The sequence below is a fragment of the Alligator mississippiensis genome, chromosome 1 (assembly GCF_030867095.1).
Source record: "Alligator mississippiensis isolate rAllMis1 chromosome 1, rAllMis1, whole genome shotgun sequence".
Taxonomy (NCBI): Eukaryota; Metazoa; Chordata; order Crocodylia; family Alligatoridae; genus Alligator; species Alligator mississippiensis.
In genome coordinates this window covers 256,239,185-256,246,726 of record NC_081824.1, presented here as the reverse complement: position 1 = coordinate 256,246,726, position 7,542 = coordinate 256,239,185, and positions in this window count along the sequence as shown.

Sequence of the window (7,542 nt, the reverse complement as noted above, 5' to 3'; positions counted from 1 at the left end):
GTCTCACCATGGTTTGCATGTTATTCTCTGCGTCTGGACTGTCATTTGAGAGGGAGAGGGCATGTGGTGAATCCCCCAGGCCCAGGACTTGGGCATATAGTGTAAAGATAAAATAAAAAGCAAAAAAAAATAGCCTAAATGACCAGCAGCAGCTGACCTATTTCATCATTGCTGCTCTTATTTCTAGGTTCACAACATGGTCTTGTGAGCTTCTGCTCAGGGCTGAGATGTGTGATTCCTGCTGCCATCTCGTGTCTGTCTGGACTCTCAACAGCTTCTTATATTACCATTGGTTCTTCAGACTATTGTGTCTATATTTTATCTTAAAGAGCTGTGGAAAAAAACAACCAGAACAGGAAGGCTAAGACTGTTTATGCACAGCTCTGTCTTTTCACGAATTATACATATAGCACTGCCTAGAGCCCAGGGCTGTGTTATTTGCTGTGGCCAGAAATTCATGCTGTGTTAAGTCTTCCTCTCTGCCATGGTTACACATTGCCAGAGCCGGATTAACACATCGGCAAACTAGGCATATGCCTAGGGCCCTAAGTGAAGAAGGGGCCTAGTTGTGCTCGTTTTATTTATTATAATTATTGAGTGGAGATATATACACACACACAGTATTAAGTAGGGGCCCACAAGTTTGTTTGCCTCAGGCCCACTAAAGGGTTAATATGGCATTGCACATTGCCCCTCTCTTACTTTTTAGATATGTCTGGGTGTGCCTATATCAAACACATCAAGTCAGCATAGACTCTGTGGCAGAATACCATCCCTGTCTCTCTCCAAAACTCTGCTACCTGACAATATGATTTCCATGGTCACTCTTCTGCCCCATCTCTTCATGTGACCGTGAGTTGTGACCTGAGCTGGATACATTCCTGAGGGACGCCGGTAACCTGGTCCCTCTGCCTACGTGACTGGTATCACATATCTGGGCGAGGGGCTTATTGTTCTAAGCAATGCCAGTCTACCTGGCAACCAGAGATGCATTTCAAATGGGTTGGCTGAGTTAAAGACTGCCCAGGTGGAGGGGCAGTAGCCATGATGAAAACTTAGAGAGAAGCTGGACCATCTGAAACTTGCTTTCTTTAAACTCATGATCAAGGAACTGCCTGCCTCCAGAGGGAGTCTCCATCTGCCTCTGGATGATACTCCTGAGTAAGCTGCCTCAAGTCTAACTAGATATATAGTTTAGAGTAACTCAGATGCATGATTAAAGGCTACCGAGCCACCCTGTTTGCTCTATGGGAGTTCTTTGATATTGCTTTACCCTGTACCCTATGCCAAACCTACTCGTTGTAACCAATAAAGTTCTGCTTTGTACCTAGCATGGGAGACTTATTGAGAGTGGGTCTAGGTTATGCCTTGGGGTCCCCTTGGTTCAGCTGATTAAGGGAGACCACTATTTGTGCTTCAGACTGAAGGAACACCCCAAGTTCTTCAAGTGGGTTGAGTACCCTCAAGGAGTACTAGGCCTGTGTTTTCCAGGTGGCATAGAGCCAGGATCACTCCAAACCATGGGTGGTGGTGGCATTACCTCCAGGCTAGCGGGTGTGCTCCAGGAAGGGGGTCGGCCAGATGTGAGCTACTCCCAGGGAGGCACTCGGAGCCTGGAAGGTGGTCCACGGGTGCAGTGAGGTGGGTGACTCAGTGCAGGCTACTGGCCCGCCACAGATTCTCCCCCTGCATCTCCCCCAGTCCTGGCCATCATTCTCTCACATTTCTCAGGGAGGAATCTTGAAATAGTTTTATTTTTACACTGGGATGTGGGTGAAGCCACCCCGTGTGTAAACCAAGCATGTATTACCTTGTAGATCAAGCTGGAATTCAAGAAACTGGTTCTCCCTTGCCCTTACCACACACATACTTTTGGTTCCTCTGTCTGTGAGTGACCAACAGCCTCCTCAAACCAACTGTTGTGTTAAGTCAGGGGTGGGCAATTATTTGGACTCACAGGCCACATATTGAGTTTTGGCGTACTGTCATGAGCCAGGTCAGCACCCTGTCCTCCCCTCCCACTGCAAGAGCTCACCAAAACTCCCCAAGTCCAGGGCCACACTTCTCTCTCCAACTTCCCTGATTTCCCCCACTCCCTAGAGCAGTAGCAGATAGCACACCCAGATCCCTTCCCCTGGTGAAAAGGGAAGCAAGCCCTGACTGGCTACTGCTCCTCCTCTGGAGGAGTGCTGAGTGCCTCTGGACCCGACCATGGAGCCATGCCCTTGCCTCACATTGGGAGGGCCTGGGGTGGAGGAGGAGACTGGCTGGTGGATGGCATGCTGGCACAGGACAGTGGACCTCCCTCTTCCACGTCCCCCTGCCTCTAACCTTCTGCCTCTCTGACTCTGTTCACCAGCACCTCTGTCCACTGATCCAGGGTTTTGCTGCCTCATATGCACCCCTTCACCCTCGGGTCACAGATAGAGACCAGCACATGGACCATATTACACATCTGGTGACAGTGGCTTGCCCCAGCCAAGAACATTGATTCCCTGGAACTTCTCCATTTGGTTCTGAAGTTCCCTCACTATGGGGATCACCTGGCTAAGGGAGGCATTGGCAGTGCTGAGGGTCTTGGTGGCCTCAAGGAAGGGCTTGAAGACCACTTAGACCTGGGAAATGGTATCCCACTCAGCTCTGTTCAGGGGGCTGCTGATCCCAATCTCCCTGAGCATCTCCCTTCTGTTGCTCCACCTGCCTCTTGAGCATCAGGTATGTGGAGTTCCACTAAGTCTCCACATCCTGCATGATTTTGTGCTGCGGGATGTACAGCTCTGTGTGTTTGTCCTGCAGCATCTTGCCCCATTGATGTTCCAGTGGAAGTAGCCTGTCACCTTCCTGCATTTGGAAATGAGTATGCTGGTGCTGTGACCAGCAGCCTGGTCTCTCCCCTAGACAATGAGGTGAGAGATTTCATCCCTGACAATGAGTTGAAACTTGTGTGCCACGCAGTGGATGCCAACAAAGTTGGCATCATGCACCGTCTTGACCATATTGGCCCCCTTGTTGGTGACCATGAACCTGTGGGTGAGCATGCCCTGCCCCATGAGCCACCCCTGCACCAAGCAGTTCATGGCCCACATGGTCTCTGTTGCAGTGTGGGACTCATCCAGCACCTCGGCTTGAAGGAGAGTGCACCGATGGCCTGACTGATCATACCAGTGCCCTGTGAGGGAAAGGTAGGCATGATCTCCACCCTGGCTACTCCAGATGTCTGAGGTGAAGTGTAAGTTCAACTGTGGACCTGCCTTGCACAGCTCCTCCATCAAGTAATCTCTGCATGCCTTATATGGGGAGGGGCACCACTGTTCTCCTGAAGGTGGTGCGTGTGGGCACTTGGTAGGATGGGGTCACGAGCACCATGAGCCACCTGAATCCTGACCACTCAGGAAAGGAGAAGGGCTGGCCATCCAAAGCAAGCATCTCCCCAGTGCTCTGGGTGACTTTGCTCGCCTTGGGAACGCGCCCCCTGTATGCCCGCCTTTCCCGCACTCTTCCAGGGTGGCCTGTCTCTGCTTCAGGGGGGACAGGGGCTTTTGAATGAGAGGGGGACTTCTTTTTAGGCACAATCCCACTGGTGCCAAGATGAGGAGGAGCAAGGGAAAGGGGGTGGTGCCTGCCCAGATGCATCAGCATCCCCATGGTGCTCATTTGTTTTGTTCCGTTGCCCCGGCTGGTTTTGGCTCGGCAGTGCAGGCAAATAGCTTATGTGGGATCATCTGCCAGCTCAAAATGATACCAGACCACACTACCCACTCACTTCTATGGTGCAGGTGCATGTGTACATGCTGCACTTCCCCTCCTCAGCTGATAGAGGCACAGCAACAGGAGGAGTGGACTCAGATGAGGCTCTTGCCTCCACAACCTCTACCTCAACCTCCTCCAAAGTGCCTTCTGGGGAAGGAGACCTAAGGAAACTTGAGGGGTGTGGAGCACAAACCCAGATGGTTCCCCCTCCTTCCCCAGAATTTCCTTCCCTATGGCACTCAGATCCAGATCCAGCTGTTCCTCCAGCTCTTCCTCTTGCACTGGAAGGCTTAGGCTGGCTCATATTGCCATTGGTTCTTCAGACTGCTGTCTCTCTCAAAAAGTCCAGAACAGACAGGTGAATCCTCCAGCAGGCTTACTCTCAACAGACTTCAACAGACCATGCCCAAACTGCTCTTTCTTTTTGGGAATGATACATATAGCACTGCCTATATGTGTAATTTGCTGTGGCCAGAAACTCATCCTGCGTTGTCTTCCTCTCTACCATGGTTACATGTTGCCAGGGCCGAATTAACGCATAGGCAAACTAGGCACATGTTCAGGGCCCTAAATGAAGAAGGGGCCCAGTTGTGCTTATTTTACATACTAGCATATTGCCCATCAAGAATGATGGTGGGGGGGTGGGGATGGAGCCCCAGCTCGTTTGGGCCCATTCTGCCCCTTCCCCCCTCCACCCCTGCCATTTGGGGTTTGGCACTGCTTCCCCCCACCCACCACATCAGGCCCCAGCCTGCTCCTCTCCCTCCCCGCCAGGGCCCAGTTGCCTGAGGCCCAGGGCAGCCCCTCCCCCCTGCCGCCACTTGGGGTCTGGGCTCACCCCACCCGTCACTGCCTCCAAGGTTTGGTTTCAGACAACCAATCAGAGTGCAAATTAAGCATTGTGGACAGACAGACTAAGACTTTTATAATATTAGAATTAGAATGATTGAGTGGCTATATCTCTACAGTATTAAGTAGGGGCCCACAAGTTTCTTTGCCTCAGGCCCACTAAAGGGTTATTCTGGCCCTGCATGTCGCCCCTCTCTCACTTTTTAGAACTCTCTGGGTGTGTCTACCTCAGACACAGCAATAGTCAGTATAGACTCTCCCCTGTATCTCCTCCAGCACTGGCCATCATTCTCTCACATTTCTCAGGGACGAATCTTGAAATAATCTCTTTTATACTGAGATGTGGGTGAGGGTGTATGTAAGCCAAGCATTTATCACCTTGTAGATAAAAAATTGGAATTCAGGAACCTGGTTCCCCCCCCCCCTACCCCCACCATATTTTTGGATCCTCTGTCTGTGAGTGGCCAGCAGCCTCCTCCAAACAGCTATCAGGGATGGGCAATTATTTGGGCCTGCAGGCAACATAGGGAGTTTTGGTAAACTGTTACGAGCCAAATCAACACCCCATCCCCTTCTACCCCCAGCAACAGCTCACCAACACTCCCCAAGTGCAGGGCCACACTTTAATCTCTATCCAATTGCCCCAATTCCCACCACTACCTGGAGCAGAGGCAGACAGCATGCCCAGATCCCTGCCCCTGCCCGAAAGGGAAGCAAGCTCTGATCCCCACCCCAACCTGGAACATGCCGGCCTCATCCACAGCTTATGACCGTACCCACCCGGCTTACAGGAAGAAACCCAGGTGGGCGCCGGCATCAAGGTATGTCCTTTCCCTCTCATTCAGAGTTCCTGCCAGACACTTGGTAAGAAACTTTTCCCTAAGACTTGTCTACACATTTGAATGAAAGAAAAAGGTAGGGTACGAACCTAAAGCAGAACACCTACTTCAACTAACTACAGAAGGGTCTACACTAACCCTGATTACCCGAGCCTTGGTTCAGGAACCAATCCCCCATTTGTGTCCTATGGGAAAATCAGTTCCCAATTACAACGTTTTGACGTTAAGACATGGATTTCAGGAACCAATTGTGTCGTAAATCCAAGGACTGCCTGTATTCTTATGGGTGAACTGTTACTTTTTTGGAGAAAGTGTGTTAGAGAGAAAGAGATTACAAAGGATAGAAGAATTCAGGCTCAACATTAGGAAACCTTCTTCACAGTCCGGGTGTCCAGACTGTGGAATAAGCTCCCTTTAGAGGTGGTGCAATCTCCTACCCTGGAAATCTTCCAGAGGAGACTAGACAGTCACCTTGCTGGGGTTATCTGACCCCCAATTATCTTTCCTGCTTGGTGCAGGGGGCTGGACCTGATGATCTTTGAGGTGCCTTCCAGCCTTACAATCTATGAATTTATGAATTTCACACTAATTTTTTTCTTCATCAAATAGTCTCACTTAGGAAGTTTTAGCATACAATTTCAAAATTACAAAGCTTATAAATAACTGCCTTCCAAATTGTAGTAATCGTGTTTGGGTGCATTTACATGAGAAACTATACTGTGCACTAGAGCAGCTTACTGAGCAGTAAACATTCACGTCTACACGTGCACATGCTTACTATGAGGCAATTTGTTCTAATTGCAAGTAAATTTGCCATCTGTAAATGCAAGTACCAAATCTACTTGTGATTAGTTACTGCACAGTAGTGCTCACGTAGACACATTGCACTAGGGCTCTAGAGGGCAAATGTGCTCCGTGTCAGCCAGGCAGCAGTGGGTAGGAGATTGTTCCCTGCCCCCAGGAGCTGCCTGCTGCTGGGGTGGGCTTTGCCATCGGAGCCCAGGCAGAGACTATGTCCCCCTTCTCTGGCAGCAGGGAGCTCTCAGCCCCTGCTGCAAGATAACAATAGAGGAGAGAGGGCTGGGAGATCCTTATCTCCCAGCCTGAGCTCCACAGTCATGGGGCTTGGGCTGGAAGATTCTACTCTCCCAGCGCCAGCTCTGCAGTTGTACAGCTCGAGCTGGGAGATTCTTCTCTCAGTGCTGGCCCTGCAGTCACAGAGCTGATGCTGGGAGAGAAGGATCTCCCAGCTCATGCCCTTGACTGTGGAGCTTCAGCTGGAAGTTAAGGATCTCTCAACCTCCGTACCCCAGTTGTGATCTGGGAGCTTCCTGCTGCCAGGGCAGGGGGACATAGTCCCCACCTGGGCTGCAGTGGAGGAGCCCATCCCAGCAGTAGGCAGTTCCCTGAGGCAGGGAGCTCCTTGCCAGTAGGGGCTGGGGAACCTGTTCCCTGCTCAGCTTCAGGATCACAGACTTGGCTGGGAACAGGTGCGCAGCTTGGCAGGGAAAAGGCTCTCCAGCCCCCACCCTATGATTATCAAGTGGGGGCTGGCAACTGTCCCAGTCAGGGGCAGGTCCCAGCCCCATGCCCCAATTAGCTGATCAAGGCACAGAGCTTGGAAAGAGCTGCAGGGGTGGGGCAGGTCCCAGCCCCCAGCTCTGATCTGTCAGTGGGACAGCTAGCAGTGAGCCCACAACTGGGCAGGGAATCCCTGCCCAGCCAGGAGCTTGCTGCTAACTGCCCCACCAGCTGACTGGGGCAGAAGCCTGGGACCTTCCCCTCCCTACACCTACACATGGATAAGTGTTACTGTAGTTAGCTGAATCCTGCAAAGTCAGTATTCAGGTTCGCTGATACCAGTCATAGCTTGGGAATAAAGTGCATGTAAAAGCAAGCATGGAATGAAACTAGGTTACATAGTATTAATAGGTTACATAATATTCATAGTTCACAATTTATCAGTCCTTTTTGTCAGTTTATAAAATCTTTATCATTTATATGGAGAGCTTGCAAAGAATAATTTTTTCCAACTATTTGAGTCAGTCTAATAAAAGATAACAGATTTAGCCAAAGAACCTTGACTGTCTAGGACCCCCACTGG